This window comes from Mauremys mutica, chromosome 6 (assembly GCF_020497125.1).
Source record: "Mauremys mutica isolate MM-2020 ecotype Southern chromosome 6, ASM2049712v1, whole genome shotgun sequence".
NCBI classification, from domain to species: Eukaryota; Metazoa; Chordata; order Testudines; family Geoemydidae; genus Mauremys; species Mauremys mutica.
In genome coordinates this window covers 130,546,862-130,571,036 of record NC_059077.1, presented here as the reverse complement: position 1 = coordinate 130,571,036, position 24,175 = coordinate 130,546,862, and the positions used below count along the sequence as shown (strand labels likewise).

At 47.6% G+C, this 24,175-nt stretch overlaps 1 protein-coding gene across 2 annotated transcripts in view; it reads left to right on the top strand.

The window, feature by feature from the left end:
• Positions 1-265: 265 nt before the first annotated feature.
• Positions 266-24,175, top strand: part of CORO2A (coronin 2A) — a 115,967-nt gene continuing 92,057 nt past the window's right edge. The window contains exon 1 of one of the 2 annotated variants that reach the window (XM_045021892.1): positions 266-451. The gene's annotated coding sequence lies outside the window, so the exon portion shown is untranslated. Of the gene's footprint in view, positions 452-18,111; positions 18,134-24,175 lie in introns of those variants that run through there. The other variant, XM_045021893.1, reaches the window with a different exon arrangement.

The following is a 24,175-nucleotide window of genomic DNA, read 5'->3' as shown; positions in this document are numbered from 1 at the left end:
CGAGGCGAGGAGAGGGGAGGCGAGACCGTGGCCAGGTGCCTGCCTGGCTCCTCCCGCCTCCTTGACAGGCAACGGGCTTCCCCGCAGAGCGCCCTGGGCCTGCCCGCAGCGCCCCCGCCCCGGTCCGCCCCCAGCCCGGAGCACTGCGGCGCCCGCTCCCTGCGCCGGGCGTTTCCGCCGCCGCCGCTAAGGGGGGCCGGCTGGGCTGGGCTGGATCCTCCGCGTGGAGCCGCAAGGAGAAAGCCGGGCTCAGAATTGCTGAATGACCGTGACTCGGGGCTCGCCCCGCCCCGCCCCGCCAGGGACACACCAGCGGCAGGCACGGGCAGACGGCGCCGGGAGGGGCTGGCTTGCTGCTCCGCCGGCGGGGCAGAATTTGGGATCCTTGCTGCGGAGAGAGACGAGCTGGCGTCACGCTGCCCTGGGGTGATTCTGCAGGAGCGTTGCAAAGGTAGGAGACCTGCCGCAGGGAGAAGGGCAGTGCACCTGCTGATGCGCATATATGCTGCCATGTATTGTGTGAGCCACTCTGTATGCACAAGCCCCAAATCCCTGCACTGCAATAGATCCGCAGATCTGCTGCAGCAAGTGACCTCTGTAAATCTTAATCTACCTGTGACATTCAAACCTTTGGAGTAATCTGAAAAGTTGGCGTTCATATGCTGCCTTCCTGGTGCTCTGTTGGTGTATCCGGCAGTCAACCTGCATTCCCTGGAAATGGACCTGACATTTCCTTTCTCGGCTGTGTGGATGAATTTGGTTCTATGCACTTTCCCCTTCAGGAACTGGGAGGCTGCTCTGGAGATGGGGTGAGCCCTTTGCAGCAGCTACCCCTGTTGAATACAGCACAGAGAAGGGGTAAAACCTGCTGCTGACAAACTGTTTTGCTGTGGGCTGGGGTTCAGGAAGATTTGAGTGGTTTGTCACTTGGGCTCCCATCAGAGGGAGGGGAAACTGCGAATGCTGGCTATGGAAATAGGGTGACCAGACAGCAAATGTAAAAAATCGGGATGGAGTGGGGGGTAATAGGAGCCTGTATAAGGAAAAGACCCCAGAATTGGGACTGTCCCTATAAAATCGGGACATCTGGTCACCCTATAGGGAAATGATGTGCGTTAACTGGGAAGTGCTGAGTGCAATAATACATTTGTGTTCTGTATTGCCTGGGAGAATAGCCCTGCCTGGTATCTTTGTGCTCTGCATTAACCTGGGCAACGCAAGGAGTCTGTCAGCTCTTGTGAAATGGGAACAGGCCGGTGCTGAGTCCCTGCACTGGGACAAGGGTCTTTGCTGCCCCTCAGAAGAGGGGACTGACTGGGGGATCTTGCCTAATGTCACTTGTCCTGCCTACCATTTGCTAATTATTCCGGAGGGCTAGAGCCCTGGTCCTTTGTTGACAATGCTGCAAGTTAAAGGGCCTAGGAAAAGCTCAGTGACCAGTGCAAGGCCAGAGACTGATTCCAAAAGACCTTGGAAGCCAGCAGCTCTGGGGGACTTGGTGGAGCTCTCCCGACAAGTGCCATTCCCTTGTTATCTTTGTCGTATCAAATGCAGGGCTTGATGGGGCTGCACACATTTACACAGCTGAAGATCTGGGCCAATGTGTTAATGGAGAACTGTGTTTGGGGAGCATGTGAGAGTGTACAGGCGTATGTATGTGCACACACAAACTGTACATAGACACGCAGATTTGCTCTCTCACTCACACACACTACACGTACCCACACAAGTAGGAACAGAAGACAGTATCTCTGGTGTATGGGGATAGGGTGAGTGGCCTGAATTCTCTGTGATGCAGTGGCCTGATGTGAGCAATGGACTCTCCACATGCTAAATTCAGTACCGGCATTTCACCTTCTTCTAGACTCTGGGCTTTCTCTTTTCTGAATTAATCTCCCAGAGACAAACGCTGTTTGCTCTCTGCTCCTCCAGGGAGGTGAATGGTGCACCTGAGTGAGGAGGTGGACAGCCACTCTTCACTTCTCTGCTGTGACTCCGGCAGCAGGCCCTTACCATGTAGGGGCTGGGCACAATATTTCTGTACAGCAGAGTCCCTGTTCCAATAGTGTAGCCGTCCCTTTGCCCCGGAGGCTGCTGCTTCTGAATCCTACCCTGCTTTTAGTTGGTCATCTGGGTGGGACTCCAATATCAGGTTCTGTAGGATCTTTAGGTGGGTCTCTCAGGAAGCAGAGCCATGAGCTGCAGACACCAGTTCAAGCTGGTGGGTCGGCCGTTACCTGTCCACGGTGACAAGTCCGCCGTTACTGCTATCCATTCGGATTCCTGGCCTAGGTTTACTGTAATGTCCTTCGCACTCTGTTGGTCACTTTCCCAAGGTTCTTTACAGACATGGGAACGTTGCCTTCCAGAAACCCCGGATGAAGGCTGGACACAGCGCGTGAGCTGGAGGCAGAGAAACTGGCTGGCCCCAGGTTGAGCAGCAGCTGTGTAGGCAGAGAGTCCCCCACGATTAGGAGCATGCAAAGCTGGCTGTGAACAGCTTCACCAGCCCAGGTCCCATACTGCCTGTTGGGCTCTGCTTGCTGCTATTTCTCATAGGACACAGCCTAATGGTTATTTTAAATCCAGCTCAGAAGCTGCCTAATGACAACCAGGGAATCTTAATGTCTAATCAACAGTCAGCTCTCTGGGTAAGGGCAGTCATGCCACCCATCCACCTGTTCCAAGGGGTCCAGTGCAGTGGCAGCTAGTGCTGCCTTGTTACCACCAGTGCCAGGCACGAGGGAGATGACTAGCAGAGATGGGTGAGTGCAGAACACAGGTGTTTCACTAGTGCCCCTTCCTGCTCTCTGTAGTCAGTGCCAGGGCATTCCTGCCTGAAGCACAGCTCGGCGGTATGAGGATGGAGGATTTACTGAACCCCCTGATCCCTATGCAGCAGGCCACATGCAGCTCAATGTACTGCCCTGAGAAGGATAAAGGAATGAGTTGACCCTGCCAGGATTTGAACCTATGGCTCCAGGGAATCTCTGTATATGATCCCCAAGGCTTTTGAACACTAAGCAGTCCCCTCTGGCATAACAGCAGAGACATGAGTGTGCTTGCTGAAGTGCCCTGGGCTGTAAGGAGATCACTCAGAGCTTGACCTTGCAAAGTGCTGCTGAGCAGCTTTTAGAGGGTGCTCAGCACTGTGCAGAATGAAGCTCTTGAGGCCGTGTGGGATCAGGGATGCATAGTGTGGATGGGGGTCTGCTATATGTCAAATTCCCCAGGTGATGTTTGCTCCTGGAAGACTCTAGATATCTGTGGGACACTCTCAGCACTGGTGTCAGTGGAGGTGTGAGCAGGGGAAGCAGGATTGTGTAGTAAGAATGAAGCGGCTCCTTCTGCATTTCCTGTGCCTGCAAACGGCTGAGGCAGGTGTGCCGCTCTGTCTGTTTTGCCATGTGATACTCTTTTGGGATTCTTCCTCCGGTTAATTCCAAGTAACTTTGTATTGTAGCCATTACAGGCCCAAATATGGTTACATCGGTGTGATCCCATTGACTTCATTGGAGCTGCTGGAGCGTAGCTGTGGGCAGAATACAGCCCATGGGTTTCATAGCAGACCTACAAAAGGCTCCCTGCTGCAGATGCATTTGTAACATAAGGCAGAGCCCCTGCTCCGTCAGCCAAAGGCAATAACTACTGTGAAAACCCTCAGGAAAAGTGCAGCTGGCCTAACAAAGTAGTTCTGACCAGCACTGTGCAGCCTGTGCCTTGCTCCATTCTCCACCTCCATCACACATGGTGCTGGAGACCCTCCTCACCCGCAGCGTGGTCTTTCTATTGATGAGCAGCAGTGGCACTCACAGCTTTGGGCTGTTGTATCTTTGTGCTGTCTCCATTGCACTGAAGTTAATGGGAGTTTTGCAACTGACTTCAGTGGAGCCAGGTTTTCATCCATAATTTTAAAAAAATCCCCAAGGAAATCAGACCTGCTGCTATGCTCACATTACCGTCACAAGGGCCTAATCTCCCTCCTCCTCGCCCAACCCTCCAGGAGAGACAAGCTCTACCGGCTGGCTCAAAGGCTCTTTCAAATGCACTGGGATGTTCTGAATTCAGAGCATTGCAACTTTTTGTGGGCATGGGCCAGGTCCGGTCCAGCCCAGTCTATGGGAGCTCTCGCATCAGCACTCTTGAGGCTGTATGTGGAGCACACGTGTGCCACTGACTTGCGAATCACGTGGCGCAGGGATTTTCAACCAGGGGCACACACATCCCTGGGGGTATGCAGATTCTTCCGGGGGGTACATCAACTCGTCTAGATATTTACCTAATTTTACAACAGGCTACGTAAAAAGCACTAGCAAAGTCAGTACAAACTAACATTTCATACAGAGAAATGACTTGTTTATATTGCTCTATGTACTACACTGAAATGTAAGTACAATATTTTATATTCAAATTTGATTTATTTTATAATTCTACGGTCAAAATGAGTCAGCCATTTTTCAGTACTAGTGTGCTGTGAAAGTTCTGTATTTTATGTCTGATTTTGTAAGCAAGTAGTCTTTAAGTGAGGTGAAACTTGGGGGCACACAAGGCAAATCAGACTCCTGAAAGGGGTCTAGTACTTTGGAAAGGTTGAGAGCCAGTGCTCTGGAGTATAATAATGATTGCTGTTCTCCAGGGCACTCTGTGTAGCAGTCCATCAGTGAAGGTTACCGCAGAGCTCAATCCGCTGCACGCTCTGCCAGCACGACGTGCTCCCCTAGCCTGTGCCAGGACCACGGTCCAGTCCATGGAACCCAGGCACATGGCCATTCTCCATCAGACCAGCACTCCATCCCGCCCTGAATCCCGGCTCTTACGCCAGCACCAGCTGCTTCGGAGGAAGGTGCAGGTATCCCCATAATGGACCATTAGGCAATAACCCGGCAATTGGAGACGTTTCAGCCTGAGCCCAGGCTCCAGCTCCATCAATCAAAGTAATTTCAAATTCGTTCAGTCCACTAGGATGTGCCAGCAAATCAATCCATGTCATCCTGCCTGTCCAAAGAGCTGCCATGGAACCTGGACAGAAATACCCTGGAAAGGCCCAAGCCCCCATCCATCTGTATGCACAGAGCCTCTGCTCCAACTAGCTTGTCTGTCTACACTGTGATCCCAGCCTGGATCCCACTCCCCAGTTTCCTGGCAGAAGCATAGCAATCAGGTCCATTTCATCTGAATAACCGGGCTTGCAAGTGCAGTGCTTGTGGGAGCTGCAGGGTGTGCATTGGGAGAACTGCCCCCGGAGCTGCAATGAGCTGCCCACTAGTCACTGCGGGCTCTGAGATACTGCCCCACCCCCCTTAGTTGATGTGCATTTGAGGAACCCCAAGAACGTCACAGCAGTTTATCTGTCACTATGCAGAGGGAAGCCCTAACAGAGACATGCCAAGCCTGGCACTGAGCACAGCTGGTCAGAAACGGGGATATGCTTTTCACAGCATGTTCATGTCCAAAACTGTAGGAATTTGATATTTTTGACCAACTGTAGCGCTGAGCAGTCAGCTTGGGCTTTCAGTTGGCCTGAGCTGCGGAACTGGCATAGGAGAGAGCCACCATGGCACCGTGATCATCTTCATTCGAAAGCAAAGTTCTTGCAGTGCCAGAGCTGCAGGTGTTGGTGACACAGGGGAAAGGGTGTTCAGGGCACTGACTGGGTTGGCTAGACTGAGCAGGAGGAAGAAGATTGCCATCAGGATTCACAGTCTGTACAACTGGAGGGCTCAGAGGGAAGGTGAGTCTGGAGAGCCCTGCTCCCGCGTACCAGGAGGGCTGGCTGGGGGCTAAGGGACCTTTGTGCTATGGGTACCCTTCTTATGTCTGTGCTGCCTGCTTACATGATGAGCTTTCTGGGACCTGGACTTTCTCTCACTATGGTAGGTTGAGTGCCTGGCACAATATGGCACTGAGTTTGGGTGGGGCCTGTAGGTGCTGTTGTGATACAAATGAATAATTATTGTTGTAACCAACTCAGCAGCTGTTGGGCTGGGAGGTGCATGTGGGGGATGCTGATGGGAGCTGCTAATAGTGGGGACAGCGGTGAGTCTTGCCTCCAGCAAAGGCTGGTTGTGACATACAGTCATCAATGAGTGTCGGCTGGTCAGTGGCCTGTGTGCAATGAACTCCTGTGCCTAGCATCCATATCAGGCTGATGTCTCGCTGGTACAGCGATAGTGCAATGGAACTGCCTGCGCAGAGCTCTCAGTCACAGAAGTCACTCTCACAAGTGGCAGGAAGTTGGCAGTCTTAGCAGAGGCCAGGCAGATTTCTATATCCTCCTGCCAGTGGAGGTGGTGAAGGGGCTGATGCTCAGCCACGGAGTGAGGTGGAGAGGGCAGGAATTGTCCTGCTGTCCCTAATGGTGTATGAAGAATTCATAACACATGGAGACGTCTCCTGCACCTTGGTGCTTTTGTGATGAGTTCTGGCATATCTTCGAGCAAAGACTAGCTTGTTTTCAAGCAATGTAATCCAGTTGTCTTTGTGCCAAATATACACAACAATCACTGGCTTTGCCGAGTGTGACACAACCTCCTTCTTGAGCAAACAGTGCAAGGTGGGGCTGCGAAGCCCTGGGATGCAGAGAAAAAACAGGATCTGCTCCAAGCTGTGTGAAAGGTGTGGTGGAACTCACTCCTAAACAGCAGATTTCAGTCCCCACAGCTGTGTGAGTCCAGCGTCTTTCAGGGCCACTATATTGAGAACAAAATAAAGAGAGGGTTGGTGGGGAGGAGTTTCCTTGTGTTCTCTTCGCACCAGGCATCCTCCAACCAGCTAAGGTGCAGCACTGCACCCTGGAGACTGTGTGTTCTTGGGTGTAGTCAACTGCGGTGACTGTCTCAAGGACAGGAGGGCGAGCTGGCACTCAGTGAAGTTAAAGGGCAGTTAGTTCCAAGCCAACCCATGGAAACTTGCCTCACCTAAGGCCAGGTTCTCAAGAGAGCTCAGGGACAGATTCCCAAGAGCACAGCACCCACAATTGGGGCCAGGTTCTCAAGATAGCTTACCTCCCATTTGGACCCCTAAAAGTGGGTGCATTGCATGCTGGGAGATGTAGTCTTGCCCATCTTTCCGAAAGAGTCAAGCAGCACCCATTGTGACCCTCATGGGTGGCCCTGACATGCTGAGCTCTTGTGAGACCCTGTCCCCAACAGTGGGTGCTGAGCCCCTTGGGAAGCTCAGGCCAAAGTGCCACTTGCCAGTCACTGGAGCAGGAAGTCAGTGAGGTGAATACTTGGATGGATGTTCTTTCAAGATTGACCCATTGAATGCAGGATCAAGCCCTTGATGAACATCTGTAATGTGTAATTCTGCAAGTTGAGATGATGGTAAGATTAATCAATTTTCATGCTTCAGGGTGTAAACTGGTCACTAGCTGGATCAGGAAGGAATTTCACACATCTACCTACATAACAGTTCATAGGCAAATAGGCTTCTACTGGGGCTGGTCAACAACTCCTCTTTAAAACATCTGCTCTCGGGTGCTGCGTCAGGCAGGATAGCACAGGAAATGGTCTGACCCATTATGGCAGCTCCTTTTGCTCCCATGACAAGAAGAAAACTGTGTGGTGATAATGAGATGACAGGACCCTCTGTTTACAGTGGTTTTGTGCTTCCTACCTTGCTCGAGTGCAGCACCCACCTGCTACAGTGCCTTTGGCTTCACAGGGGCAGGTTAGGCAAGCACCACAGCCAGTGATGTGCATCTTGACTGTCTGCAGAATATGCTAGAGATGCCTGGGAGGCTGTGTAGGCTTGGGTTGCATGGCACTGAAAAGGTTAAGTCAGTTTTGCAAATAGAAGAAAAGCAGCCTGGTCTGCATAGGGAATTCCCATGACAACAGCAGAAAGTGCCCAGCTGATTCTCTGCACTGGACATATCCCTGCAGGGCCAGAGGATGTACGATAATCACATGTACCATCTCCACAGCCATTCACAGCATTAACTAATTCCAGCTGCCTTGCATGGGATGTTCACCTGCAGACACAGAGCTGCAGTGAGCTGACAACAAGCCAGTGGCACCCAGCAGCTCTGGGCTCATTTACTCTGAGACACTACCTCCCCTCACATGGAAACCCTTCTCCCAGGGCAGCGGTGGTGTTTGGGTCAACAGGATAGAAATGGCCGTGTGTCGATTTTATTGTGCCTGGGAATCTTTGCATTGCAATGAACGAGCTCGGATCTGGGCTTACACTTCACCCTACCCTGAAAGACCAGCAGAGACTTCCCAAGGACAGGGATTTTCAGAGAACACATCTGAAAGCTTCTTGTGTACCTGGCTGGGACAAAGTGACAGAGAAAATAAGGAAGAAAAATTAACCGAAACTTCCAATCTTTATTACATTGTATCAGTGAACTCACATGCAAAGTCCATGGAAACTGATTAGATAACTGCCAGGAAGGCACTAGGGGCTGCATGCTGCCCTCATCTGTGCCCAAACAGCCCCACTGAACTTTGAGGGATCAGTGAGGGCAGGATTTAACTATGGGGGAGCTTCTTACTAGGTTTTATGACAGGCAAAGCAAGGCGGGCCAGATAACATTAATATCACTGAAACGCAAACAACGGGCCAACCCTGCCACCCCCACTCGTGCGGAATCAGTGGGGTGGATTGCAGAGCCAGGGTGCTGGGACTGGGCTGGAAGCAGAGATTACCATCCTCCTGCCACAGTTACCATTTACACAGCACCGTTGCTGTGCCTGGCTGGGTACAGATTCAAAAACAGGCTGCTGCACCAAGGCCCTGATAGTCTATGTTAGACATAACACATCCAGGGACTAGAACAGACGCAGTGCTGGGAGGGGGTTGGGAAAAGAAGGGGTACCTCAACCCCAGCAACACAAGGAGAGGGTTGAATCTCTGGGTCCATTGCTGCTGTTAATAGTCACAGGGTGGAGCTCTCTTAAAGCCAGAGGGAGTGTGGATGGAAGAATCCAGCCCATTGCTTCTAGACTGGGTTGCTGAAGAGCCTGGTGAGGTTATGGAGCCTCTCAACACCCTGGCCTGGCTCCAGTCTAGCCTAGCAATGAGCACGTGGCTGCAAGTAAAGAGCATCAGCCTTTAGTTCCTGGCCGACAAGCATCCCTTTCACACGCACCCATCGCCACGGGGGCAGGCAAAGCAAAGAGACCAAGGACTGAATGGGGATGGAAACTGGAGTAACCGCTTGTCGAAACAAGTGGACTCCTTCCCTTCCCCCTTCCCCTTCAACTCACTGATGCCTCTTACCGGCATTACCTGGGAAAGACCTACTAGTGTCTGCCTCTCTGCCAAGGCACAAATTGCAGCCTGCACTATCAGTTCCCAAGTGCCCTGCCAGTCCTCTCTGGAATGGACCCAGTGCTGGGCTTTGTCCTACTGTCCTGGGCAGGGTCTTTCCTGGTCTGACAGATCTCACAGCTGGGAAATTGGTCCTGTCCTTCATGTCACACGATGTCCCCTCTCTGCAGGCAGTGTTGAGCTTCTAGAGCAGCAGCCCCACACACGGGCTCGTGCTGAATTATTTGCTGGGCCGTACATGGTGCGTATATTATTGAAAGGAAGATGATCACTTCTTCTTCAAACCAGCGTTTCGTGGAGCTCGCCCTGAGCCAGGCTGCAGATCATTTTCTAAAGCACAGGTTTCTTCACTAGTTGAAACTTTGGTCCGGCTTGCTTAGGACCTGAAGTCAGAATAGCAAGCAGGAACTCTGAAATACACCCACCTGAGTGCGAACAGAGTTCTCCTACCTAACTGTCAGTGACATCACAGGCCTGGTCAAAGCACATTTTGTAGATTTCAGTAATGATACAAATACCTAAAAAAGGGTTCACACTGGAAATAAGAATTCAAGGCAATCTAACCAAAGGCAGCCACCTCTGTAACTACATTAGCCAAATATAACGAATCAGTGTTTATCTTACTGCTTTCTCTTGAAACTTAATCAGCCCATGTCATTCTGTCACTGAGGTTTCATCTAATTTGATTTTAATACAAACTAGACTTGTAATCAAAGAAGAATGCAAGTAACCAAACCCCTTGCTCCGGGTCCTTGATCCTCTACACCCTTACATGCGGGCTTTCATTTACACCCTGGCTTCAGTGGGGCTACTCACCTGTGCAAGAGTTTGCAGGGCAGATCACAGCCTTTGCTCTGAAGTGCAATGCTCATGATCGCCACCATACACTGTCTAGGGTGATTACCTCTGTTGGATGGAAGTAAGGGAAAACCACATGAAAAATAAACATTTTATTTTAGGGGACATTTTGGAGAAACACCATTTCTCTTAGCATATCTTGTATTTTTCTCTTAAGTGTATATTTCTACTGCTCTCAAGTATACAGTGCAATTATCAGAAGCTTCAATTTAATGTTTAAAATGGTACTTAATAGTTTTAATACATTTCACAACATCTTTATTGTTTGAAATCCATTCATAAAACTCTTTGTGTACAACTGAAATTAACTTTAATTTGATGCTCAACCTTAAAAGACTCAATATGTTGCAGGCTTCTGCAATCTGTCCCAGTCTGTTTATGCAAGCCTTCCATGGCTACATTTGAAATGGGAAAGGACATAATAAGTTCTACAAGTTTTAAGGAATTGGGAGAACTAGGATTTGAAGATCGAGCATTAGACCATTTCCTAGTACAACCAGACTCCTGCAGCATGCACACGCACTCTGCAGAATCTCTCAGTGCACCCTATTCCTTACACACACAATCCATAGCCAGCCTTTTGTTGGATTCAACCCTTCAGTAATGCTTACAATTTCCTGAAAAGTCAACATTTTTTTTCAGCGAAAGTGGCTGAATCAGATTAAGGTTGTTTTGTTCATTGAATAAAAATGTGACATCAGGTATGTGAGAGCTGTTGCACACCACTGAATGAAAACCCTTTCCATTTTGCTTTGCGATGATGTGTTTTTAGATAAAAGTTACAGTTATGACCAAAGAATCTGTCTCCACTTCGTTGTTGTTACTTTCTCTTTAATGAATCCATTATGTCATAAACTTCAGTACATACAAGCTCAGGTTTTTAATTTTAAAACTGTATTGTAAAAAAAACTTTTAGCACATTGTGGAAGAAATATAAGTAGTTTTCAGTACTGAAAGTTTTTCTCCATTATCCCCATCTTTGTCATCCTTAAAAAAGTAAGAATTGCAGCTGCGCAATCCTCACCTACTGTACACAAATAACTTTGAATAGCCTGAAAACATTTAAAGATCCTTTCAACTGCAGGGTGTAGAGAGAATCATCCTTGGGGATGTGCCTCAACATTTCCATGTATTCAAGGTTAACCAAATGAAATACCTCCTGTAACTCTGAAACTCGTTTGGCAGATGAGGAATGTGACTGAAAACTTTTATTACAAGACCTTGAAGATCAAATGTTGACTTATCTATAGCGTAGTTTGCTGTATTATTGCAATATATGAGCTGGGCAATTAGCTGGAAGCAATAGTCCTTTCTTGTTTTTCATTCATTTGTAGACTGAGTGGTATCTCCCAAAATTAACATTATCATTATCAGCTGCAAATGATGATCTATTGTCAAAGGTCAAACCATTTTTTGTATGCTTTTCACATTTTCAAATAGTCCTAATGCAGTTTCATTGCTGTCTTGAAAATAATCAAGTAGACAATGTCCTTCCTGTGTGGTAAAGGACAACTATCAGAAACATGTTTGATATTCCCATGGTTTGAGGCAGCTTTCCCTGGGGGTGCTCCAACCTCCCTCGGCCCCGCCCTTGCTCTGCCTCCTCTTGCTCCGTCCCCTCCCCCGAGTGCATTCTACCTTTTCCCGCCCCTGCTCCTCCCACCCGCCAGCAAACAGCTGGTTGGCGGCGGGAGGCACTGGGGGGAGGGGGAAGAGCTGATCAGTGGGGCCTGCCAAACAGCTGATTGGCGGGAGAGTGGTGAGGGCCGAGCACCTACTATTTTTTCCATGGGTGCTCCAGCCCTGGAGCGCTCACAGAGTCAGCACCTATGGTTTGAGGCATCAATGGCCACAGAGAAAATATGCCCTTTTCAGCCAAGTGTTTAATTGTTTTCTCAGTTGAAAGAGGAGCTAATATATTGTTCGCAGTACACAAAGTTTCTGTCCTAGCAAGATGTATCAATATTAGCTATGGGTGATTCTTGGAAAAAAAACACTATTTAATTTGCTGTCACAATCATGTGAGTAACTCTGGATAATACTATGGTATGCTTCTGTTGCTTCTGCAGCAGCGACCTAGTAATTTTCTGTATTTTCACGTTAATTAACAGCTTATAATTAGGTAAGCCTAACTGTAGTATGAAGCCAATTAGTTGAAACTATAGTAAAGAACAGAGTTATCAGACACACAGACGAACATGATTTGTTGGGGGACGAGTCAACATGGTTTTTGTAAAGGGAAATCATGCCTCACCAATCTACTAGAATTCTTTGAGGGTGTCAACAAGCATGTGGACAAGGTTGATCCAACGGATACAGTGTACTTAGATTTTCAGAAAGCCTTTGACAAGGTCTCTTCCCAAAGGCTCTTAAGCAAAGTAAGCTCTCATGGAATAAGAAGGAAGGTCCTCTCACGGATCAGTAACTGGTTAAAAGATAGAAAACAAAGGGTCAGAATAAATGGTCAGTTTTCAGAATGGAGAGAGGTAAATAGTGGTGTCCCCCAGGGGTCTGTATTGGCACCAGTCCTATTCAACATATTCATAAATGATCTGGAAAAAGGGGTAAACAGTGAAGTGGCAACATTTGCAGATGATACAAAACTGCTCAAGATAGATAAGTCCAAAGCAAACTGCTAAGAGTTACAAAGGGCTCTCTCAAAACTGGGTGACTGGGCACTAAAACGGCAGATGAAATTCAGTGTTGATAAATGCAAAGATATAAAGTATCGTATTGCCTTTATATAAATCCACGGTACGCCCACATCTTGAATACTGCGTGCAGATCTGGTTGCCCCATCTCAAAAAAGATATATTGGAATTGGAAAAGGTTCAGAGAAGGGCAACAAAAATGATTAGGTGTATGGAACAGGTTCTGTATCAGGGAAAAGAGACAACTAAGGGGGGATATGATGGAGGTCTATAAAATCATGACTGGTGTGGAGAAGGTGAATAAGGAAGTGTTATTTACTCCTTCTCATAACACAAGAACTAGGGGTCACCCAATGAAACTAATAGGCAGCAGGTTTAAAGCAAACGAAAGGAAGTTCTGCCTCTCACAACCAAGGCTGTCCCTACCCATACGCAAAGTACGCAGCTGCTTGCTGCTCCAGCCCCTGTTCCGCCCCTGCACCACCCCAGCCCCGCCTCTTTCTGCCCCAGCCCCGCCCCCACTCCACCCCTTCCCCAAAGCCCCTGCCCCGCCCCCACCCCTCCTCTTCCTGCCTCTGCCCCGCCCCCACTCCACCCCTTCACCAAAGCCCCTGCCCCAAAGCCCCGGCCCCGCCCCCACTCCACCCCTTCCCCAAAGCCCCTGCCCCGCCCCCACCCCTCCTCTTCCTGCCCCTGCTCTGCCCCAGCCCCGCCCCCACTCCAACCCTTCCCCTGAGCACACTCACCGGGCGGCAGGAAGTGGAGTGACCCAGCCCCACCCTGCTCCACTCCGGCGGTTCATGCTGGGGGATGGTTCCCCTCTGTCCCCCAAGCCTGCTCCTGCCACCTCCCCCCACAGAGGCCTGGGGCCAGCCCCCCCTCCCCTGTTGAGGCCTGTCCCCCCCCGAACGGGTGGGCTGCGTATGGCACCGAAATGGCTAGGGACGGCCTTGCACACAACACACAGTCAGCCTGTGGAACTCCTTGCCAGAGGATGTTGTGAAGGCCAAGACTATAACAGGGTTCAAAAAAGAACCAGAGAAGTTCATGGAGGACAGGTCCATCAATGGCTACTAGCCAGGCTGGGCAGGGATGGTGTCCCTAGCCTCTGTCTGCCAGAAGCTGGGAATGGGAGACAGGGAATGGAGCACTTGATGGTTCCCTGTTCTAGTCATTCCCTCTGGGGCACCTGCCATTGGCCACTGTCGGAAAACAAGATTCCGGGGTAGATGGACCTTTGGTCTGACTCAGTGCGGCCGGTTTTATGTTCTTATGAACTGTGTATAATAGCAAAGCACATCAGGAACACTGTTGACTTCAGTGAGAGCAGGATCAGATCCAGTGACTCTCTGTACTGAAGTAGGAGAACGAGTCCTGCGCGACTTTAGTACGATGTAATGTGCAAAGTGCAATGCCAGTTACAGCCTGAGAAAAGCCTGACTTTGGTCTAGGATGGTGTCAGTGCAAAGAACACACAGGGCCAAAGTCCGGGCTGCTTCTCTCTTGGGGCAGACTTGGGGTCACATGGGTCGCCCCACCCAGAACCTGGTTCGCAGAGTTAAGCAAATCTTGAGTCCAACCAAGAGGGGTTTCTGTAGGAAGTGGCGGTGGGTGGAAATGTAAACTAATGTAAGGAAGTGAAAACGCACTCCAGTAATCTGTGTCTGGGCACATCCCGCCATGCAAAGAGACAGGATGTTTCTGTGGTGTTAAATGCACTGATGTCATTCTAGAGATCTGCTTCCTAGTCACGGTAGCAGTGGAGCTTTTGTTGATGTCCCTAAGGATTATGATGGTAATTTACAGCATAAAGATGTGTGCGGTTAGCTGGGCTGTTTCTGATTAGATCCTTTAGGAGTGCTCTCAGAGGCTCATTCACGAGGTTGTGTATTAGCCGTGAGATCACCATACAGACAATCAGCAATTCCAATCTATTGGCCACTAGAACTCCAGATAGCAAAATGTGGACTGAAGACAGCTAAACTATCAATATTCTCCCTGCTATTCTATCATATCAAAAGCAGAGACAATTCAACTGGAATAACAAAAGGCCTTGTGATCTGTGTTGTGAGCGCAAAGATTGCTATGAACGCTAAAATCATCACTGACCCTAACCACAGACATCTGAACAGGACGGCACAGCTGATCAAGTACAGGCTTCACTGAAAGCAGATGGAACCGTGGACCAGTTTCACCCTGGCTGGAACTGCATTGGGCTAGATGCTACTCTCCTTTACACAGGTTAAAGCCAGAGTAATTGTTGATTTCGGTGGGGTGCCTCTTGATTCACATTGTTGTGAAGGGATGATTGAGCCCAACAGAAGAATGATTTTTTTTCTTCTTGTAAGGGAGAAACATTGGGTGTGATTCTCCCCTCACTTAGATTGGTGTCAAAAGGGTAGCTCCACGGGAGTCAGTGGTAAGTGAGAGGAGATCAGGCCTCCTGTCTCCATGTTAAATATCAAATTGATTTTCAGACTTGTAATAGATCAGACAGCAAAACCCCCTGCTTTTAAAGTGCTGTTAAACTCTGTTATCAGCATCTGCTACTGGGATGGATTGGGTTTTTCCAGAGACTAGGCCAATGCTGATTTTTTATTTTATTGGCAAAGCATCCAGTGGAATTTCAAATCAATCCCACTGGCAGTGCAGATCCACAGGAGAGAGGGCAAAGTGCTCTGGCAGCAGCACGCCTGTAGTTTATGTAGGCCCATAAATACCTGCATTCAGATTCTGCTCTAAAGCAATACTACAGGCTTCAAAGAGCAGGCCTGAGGCAGAGCAGACGCCTATGAAGGTCCTGATTTTGCATCCGTTGGCGCTGGTTTGCGGGCTCTTTCACAGCTTCTGGCTCGCAGGAGGGAAGCTCCGAGCAGATTCTTGGCACGGCTGTACTAGCAGTGCCTGGGCCCTAGCTTTGTCTGCTATTGCCATATTTAAATATCGCCTCCATTTGCTTCCCATTTCAGTGCCCAGAAGGCAAAGCACCCCAGCCAGTTCCGGCTGCTCCTTCACAATGTGCATTTTTCCTTGTTAAAGTTCAGTGATTCCTGCTGGGGTCCAGACTCTGACCTCAGTCACACCAGTAACTCCACTGATCCAAGGGATTGCCAGATTTGGTCCTAAGATTTCCCTACATTATCCCCTACAGCAGCTGTACCTGCCATGGGCCTGGGAACTGAAACAGGATGGGCCGCATCCCCAGCTTGTGTAAATCAGTAGTACTCCGCTGGAGTCAGTGGGGACAGACTCGCAGCTGGTGTGAATGGGCTGTAGCTCCGCTGGAGTCAGTGGGGCCAGATCCCAGCTGGTGTGAAAGGGCCGTAGCTCTGCTGGAGTCAGTGGGGCCAGATCCCAGCTGGTGTGAAAGGGCCGTAGCTCTGCTGGAGTCAGTGGGGCCAGATCCCAGCTGGTGTGAAAGGGCCGTAGCTCCGCTGGAGTCAGTGGGGCCAGATCCCAGCTGGTGTGAAAGGGCCGTAGCTCCGCTGGAGTCAGTGGGGCCAGATCCCAGCTGGTGTGAATGGGCTGTAGCTCCACTGGAGTCAGTGGGGCCAGACAGAGAGAGGCATGAACAGATACTTGAACTGGCAGGTCCATGCGATTGCCATGTTAACAGGGATGTGTCACAGGGAAATTGACTCATGTTCTGGAGAAGCCAGAGCCACCAGAAGCAGATTGGTGTAGTTAGCACTTCATTCAGATTCTTTGTTGCTTTACAAAGCACGCAGCATGGCAGGTGATGCATTTTGCTACCTTGCACACCACAGCGCAGTTGGCATCTGGCCCAGTTAGAGCTTCCCCTTTGCAAACTGAACAGATGGGAACAGGGGAACCTGACCCTGTTGCACCAGTGTCCCCAGCTGACTGGTATTGGTCCATTACTAGAGGGAAATGGTAGCACTGTCAATCAGAAAAGGCAGAAGTGTTCAATACATTATTTCTGTTATGCATTTGGGAAAAAAACAGATGTAGTCCTACTACATTCTTTCTATTCCACTAGTATCTCAGAAGGATGTTAAACAGCAGCTGTTAAAGTTAGACATTTTAAAATGGGTAGGTCTGGATAACTTGTATCCAAGAGTTTAAAAAGAGCTGTCGGAGAAGCTCACTGGACAATTAATATTCATTTTTTTCAATAAGTCTTGGAACACTGGAGAAATTTCAGAAGACTGGTAGAAAGCTAATGTTGTGCCCATATTTAAAAAGAGTAAACAGGATGACCTGGGTAATTGTAAGCTAGTCAGTCCGACATTAATCCCAGGCAAGATATTGGAGTGGCTGATAAAAAATGAATAAAGGAGAGTAATACAAAATAATGTAATCAATTCCAGTCAACATGGATTTATAGAAAAAAGATCTTGTCAAACTAACTTGATATCTTTTTCTATGTGATTACAAGTTTGATTGCTGTTTGGATGATACTGAGATTTCTGTAAGCCATTTGACTTAGTACCAGATGACATTTTGATTACAAAACTAGAAGGACACAAAATCAACATGGCACACTGGATTAAAAACTGTCTAACTGATAGGTCTCAAGATGTAATTGTAAACAGTGAATTATCACCAAGTGGGTGTATTTCTAAAAGGGTCCTGCATGAATTGGGTTTTGGCCCTATGCTATCTAACATGTTTATCAATAACCTGGAAGAAAACATAGAATCATCACTGATGAAGTCTGCAGATGACACAAAGTTTTGGGGAGTGGTAAATAATAAAGGGGACAGGTTATTGATACAGAGTGATCTAGATCTTTTGGTAAACTAGGTGCAAGCAAAATTATGGGTTTTAACATGGCTAATTGTAAATGTATGCTTCTAGGAACAAAGAGTGTCAGCTACATTTACAGGGTGAGGGAGGGACTCTATCCTGGGAAGCAGTGACTCTGAAAAAGGCTTGGGGGTTGTGGTGGATAATCAGCTGAACATGAGGTCTCAGTGCAACACTGTGGTGTGGCCAAAAGGATTAATGCAATCCTTGGATGTATAAACAGAGGAATCTTGCTTAAGAGTACCAAGGTTATTTTAACTCTGACCATTACTAGAATATTGTGTCCAGTTCTGGTGTCCACAATTCTAGAAGGGTGTTGATAAATTGGAGAGGATTCAGAGAAGAGGCACAAGAGTGATTAAAGGATTAGAGAATATGCTTTGTCGTGATAAACTAACTAGATTAAGCGCTGTGAGTCTCACAAAGAGAAGGTGAAGGGATAACTTGATCTCAGTCTGTAAGTATTTACATGGGGAACAGAAATTCTGATGATGTTTTTTAATTCTAGCAGACAAAGGCATAGCAAGATCCAACAGCTGGCCGTTGAAGCTAGACAAATCCAGACTGGACATGAGGTATCAATTTTTAATAGTGAGGCTAATTAGTGGGGCAGTGCCAGCCTCTTCCCCTGCGGTAGGCTAGACAGAAAAGTGGGAGGTTGGGGCGCTATACATCTGGTGGGCACACATTTATCTTTTTAACAATATGCACTTAAATGTGTGTTTTATCTACGTTATCCTCAGAAGGAGGATAAAAATATATATACAGACCAGTTTTAAACTTCGTCTATGGCAGCTCACTAGTGCAACATTTATTCACAGAAAATCAATAGGAAAAAACCCTAAGCCAATAAATAAAGAAATAAACTAATTATACTAATAATATTAACAATAATTATAAATGCAAACTTCTGGGGAAAATTACTGGATAAATCAATACTAATAACTAATTACTGGTACTTTAAATCTGAGAATGTGCTGTATTGTATTTTAAAATTAGCCATTTGCACATGCAAAGAAAATGAAACAACCACCACACGCACACAAACTACTATTGAAAGCTACCGACCAAAACTAAGTACACCTTTTTCCTTAACCAGTCAAGCCAGTATTTCCTTTACAGTCAAATCAAACACCAATGAAAGACACACTCTGAAAATTCATATAATTTTTAACATGCTGAACACTCTGGCACTGACGCAGGCAAGTACTCAAAACTGTGCTGAGATTTAAGAACAAGTCGTCCTATTGACTATACAGCATGTGCTTAGCTTTAAGCACATGAAGTGCTTTAATGGAGCAGGGCTGGAGTGCTCAGCATCTTGAAGGACTGAGTCCTATAACATCTGTCATTAAACTATGAACTAATAAAACTGGCAGAAACTGGGCCAGCTAATAGCTAGCCTGATTTAACCCCCCCTCCCCCCCAAATAAAGAGTTATTGAAATTTAAGATAGTCCATGACGAGTGACCCAAACAGAAGGGTGTTGCACTAATTCCTGGGACTCAGGTGGAGGCTCAGGGAATGAGTTCCACAAGTGAGAGCCTTAGAATCATAGAATCTCAGGGTTGGAAGGGACCTCAGGAGATTATCTAGTCCAACCCCCTGCTCAAAGCAGGACCAACCCCAACTAAATCATCCCAGCCAGGGCTTTGTCAAGCCTGACCTTAAAAACCTCTAAGGAAGGAGATTCCACCACCTCCCTAGGTAACCCATTCCAGTGCTTCACCACCTTCCTAGTGAAATAGTACCCAGAAGCCACCTACTACAGGACAGGCCTAAAAAAGAAAATAACAGAACGCCACTAGCCATCACCTACAGCCCCCAACTAAAACCTCTCCAGCGCATCATCAAAGATCTACAACCTATCCTTAAAGATGATCCCTCACTCTCACAGATCTTGGGAGACAGGCCAGTCCTCGCTTACAGACAGCCTCCCAACCTGAAGCAAATACTCACCAGCAACCGCACACCATACAACAGAAACACTAACCCAGGAACCTATCCTTGCAACAAAGCCCGATGCCAGCTCTGTCCACATATCTATTCAAGTGACACCATCATAGGACCTAATCACATCAGACACGCCATCAGGGGCTCGTACACCTGCACATCTACCAATGTGATATATGCCATCATGTGCCAGCAATGCCCCTCTGCCATGTACATTGGCCAAATCGGACAGTCTCTACGCAAAAGAATAAATGGACACAAATCTGACATCAGGAATCATAACATTCAAAAACCAGTGGGAGAACACTTCAACCTCTCTAACCACTCAGTGACAGACTTGAAGGTAGCAATTTTGCAACAAAAAAACTTCAAAAACAGACTCCAAAGAGAAACTGCTGAACTCGAATTAATGTGCAAATTAGATTCAATTAACTCTGGCCTAAACAGAGACTGGGAATGGTTGGGTCATTACACTAATTGAATCTATTTCCCCATGTTAAGTTCTCCTCACACCTTCTATGGGTCATCTTAATTATCACTTCAAAAAGTTTTTTTTCCTCCTGCTGATGATAGCTCATCTCAATTGATTAGACTTTTCCTGTTGTTATGCATACTTCCACCTTTTCATGTTCTCTGTATGTATAAATGTCTCCTGTCTGTGTGTTCCATTCTATGCATCCGAAGAAGTGAGCTATAGCTCACGAAAGCTCATGTTAAAATAAATTTGTTAGTCTTTAAGGTGCCACAAGTACTCCTGTTCTTTTAGTGAAATAGTGTTTCCTAATATCCAACCTAGACCTTCCCCACTGCAACTTGAGACCTTTACTCCTTGTTCTGTCATCTGCCACCACTGAGAACAGTCTAGATCCATCCTCTTTGGAACCCGCTTCAGGTAATTGAAGGCTGCTATCAAATCCCCCCTCACTCTTCTCTTCTGCAGACTAAATAAACCCAGTTCCCTCAGCCTCTCCTCGTAAGTCATGTGCCCCAGATCCCGATTCACTTTCGTTGCCCTCCATTGACTCTCTCCAATTTGTCCACATGCCTTCTGTAGTGGGGGGACCAAAACTGGACAGAATACTCCAGATGAGGCCTCACCAATGTCGAATAGAGGGGAATAATCACTTCCTTCCATCTGCTGGCAATGCTCCTACTAATCACTTCCCTCGATCTGCTGGCAATGCTCCTACTAATACAGCCCAATATGCCATTGGCCTTCTTGGCAACAAGGGCACACTGCTGACTAATATCCAGCTTCTCATCCACTGTAATCTCCAGGTCCTTTTCTGCAGAACTGTTGCTTAGCCAGTTGGACCCCAGCCTGTAGTGGTGCATGGGATTCTTCCTTCCTAGGTGCAGGACTCTGCACTTGTCATTGTTGAACCTCATCAGATTTCTTTTGGCCCAATCCTTCAATTTCCTCTTGGTTCTGGGAACTACGCATGAGCTGGTCCATTTGGAACCTCAGTGCCCATACTGGACAGACCAACCGTCACTTAAGTACCTGAGGCATGGATAACTGATCAGTTTACATCTTCTATTAAAGGGACAGGATTTGGCAAATAACTATAGGTATCTAAAGGCCTGTTATTAGGGGTCAAAGTCTGACCATGGGTGTATTCTTGTTGCACCTATTGAGCTCAAAGGGAGGAGCACATCAGCAGTCAAGGGCAGAAATTGATACTAAGATACTGTTTTAAAAAGTAATTACTCCTATGTCCACATAATGGTCAAATGACATGAAAGCATTTAGGGACCGAGTCTCACTTCCACTAAGGGCCTTTGGCACTGCTCTGACTGTGTAACATGGGCCCTTACAGTGGGCATAGACATAATTCCCTTCCAAGTCTAGGCGCCTATATGCTGATTGAGTTGTGTAACAAGGACTTAGTGAGGTAAATGAGAATCAGGCTCTGTACTTTATTTTTTTTTAAAGTTGCTTTTTACATAAGAATACATAAAATAATTTCCTTTCTTTTCGCATTTACAAAACTCTAAAACCAGATAAAGCCCTTTTTTTGTTTGTTTGTTAGAAACTGCAAAAAATATCATCTGGGCTAAAATTCTTTAATCCAAAAACTCAGCCTGGAGCAAATATCTATGCCTAAAGGATAAGATCTTAATGGCTGAGATATATAAAATACAACTGTTACAGAGCCTTTAACGATAGCATCACTTATGCAATGAAGCTGAAATAATACATAGTTCCATGAATTCTCTCTTTCAAAATATGAGGAGAGATATACATATATAGAATAATAGAAGATTAGGGTTGGAAGGGTCCTCAGGAGGTATCTAGTCCAACCCCTTGCTCAAAGCAGGACCATCCCCAACTAAATCATCCCAGCCAGGGCTTTGTCAAAAATGTAAAAATAGCTATTGCACTAGTTTTAATTATGAATTAAATGGTTACAGATGTTGGAACTCTTGCAGCCTATCATGTTAACAAGCTGACTGTTTAAAGTTCTTAAACATTTACATAAGACCTACTTTAAAAATGTGTAAATGTGTTTACATAAATCAGTGTAATGGTTCAGCATATTCTGTCTGATATTCTGTTCTATCAATTCTTTATGTGGATTTATTCCCTAAAAAAATTAAAGTTAAAATAACAAATGTTTTAGACATCTTAAAACTCACAACAATCCTTAAATCTTGGTTTTGCAGAGGTCTCAGGTCAGCGAGTGACAGTCTCTATCGTATGTGTTACAATAGTTAAAAATAATAGGGCAAGTTTAAGAAAAGTGAATGTTTATTTTAAATTGTGCATTTCCTTTCTAGATGCTGATTGTAATAGCAAGGTAATACTGAAAAAGAATAAAACACATTTCTGTTCATTAAAGTACCCTCTTCCATTAAAGTTAGTTATATGTAATTATCAGACTTGAAAGCAAATACAAATTTAAGTGGAAACAAAGGAGAAGGTGTGGGAGGACACTGACTGGAGTCTGTGATTTGGAGTGCCTTGTTCTCGCTGGCGACTGGTAAAACAGTATTTTTGCCAATGGACTGATTTGAAGCCAGCTGAAGTTAATGGGAGGCTTTATGCTGAAGTCAATTGGCATTGGATCAGACCCTTAATGTATATATCTGCTTGAACAAACTACGGCTAATGGGTCCATTAGACACTGTTGTCATCTGAAAATCTACTTGAGTTAAACAGTATTTTCCACAATAATCTTGGTCAGCGTAGCGGGGTCCCTGCTGGGCCTCCTGGCTCCTGCCCCCGCTGGGCTGAGAAAGTCGCTCAGTCCTTTGTTGCAGTGCTCACTTGGCGCTTTATTTTACTAGTAGTGTTCCCACTACAATACACACAATCCCTTTCTGCTTGTCTGCTCCTCCCTGCTTTCCCTTAGAGCAGCTTCCCCTCTTCCCAGCTCCTCCCCTGGGGCTTTTATCCAGCCCAGCCTGACGAGGCAGCAGCTCTTCCAGCTTCCCCAGTCAGGGCCAGGTGATCTACCCAGCTCCAATTCACCTCCCTTAACTGGAGCTGGAGTGACAGAGGGTTGGCTAAGCAGCTTTCTGCTTAGCACCCTGTCACAGTCCGCTTTATTGCAATAGTCAGTTACGCTGCCATGGGGAAAGGAGGATAATGTCTGTCACGCGTGTTACTTACTAATACCCTTTAAGTAAAATGAATATGTGGCTATTCCTCATAGTCACTAGTTTAGGACAATGCACAGAGCTAAAATCATTTGGGGGAACTAACTTTGGTCCTTTGGGCTGGCTGGATGGAGTCATATGAAGGTGCAGATAAAGGTACACTCTGCTAAATATACGGACTGTGTTAATTTCACCAAAGCCCAAGTGTGACCCCACTATCTGGAGCCACTGCAGTGGAGAAGGAGAAGTGTCTTCTCCCATTACACACAAGCCCACCTGCCTCTAGCAGAGCCATTCATTCCCCAGCGCTGGAGACATAACACCCCTTCCCCAACAAAGAATAGGAGCAAGTACCTGCCACTCCTGAACCTGCTGAACAAAGTAGAAGCCGGTTGTTCCTGGCGAAGCCTGGCTTCCAGAGAATTGGTGGGAGTCATGGCGGGAGGGGAGACGTTTAAAACTTCTGGACAAAGTATTAAGTAAAGGGAGGGGGAAATAGCTGGTGGCACAAGAAGGGACTTGAGGGGACTGGGGAAGCAGTGGGGTTGGAAGGTTCCCACCTGAGTGGCATGGGACTGGCCCCCCTTTTTAGCTGGTCCCAGTCTGGCCATGCCTTTGGGGTCTCTGCTTCAGGGATTGCTCCAAGGCTGCTCCAATGGGCACCACCCCCAGTGACACCTCCCCTAGCCACCTCTTACCGTGCTGGCAGGGCACTGCTGCTGGAGGGGCCATGTTTGCAGAGCTGGGAGTTGGATTGCCCAGAGGGAAGCTGCCCTCAGAGGGGGGCAGTGGGTGAGCTGGGGGCTTCCTCCCTTCGGACTCCTGCCACACTGGTCAGTGTCTGTGAGCAGCCTGGCCCCACTTTAACCCTGTGCTGGTGCCTCGCAGGGTTGGAGCTGCTGGGGCCAAGGTGCCCCCACAAGGCAAAGGCACTGGCAAGCCACTGCCGCTCCTAGTCGTGGGTCCTGGGGTGGCAGACTTGGGAGGGGAGTGCAGGGAGGGAGCTGCAGCAGGGGCTCTAGGGCATGCTCTCCCACCCTCCCTTGCTGCCCGGCCTCCAG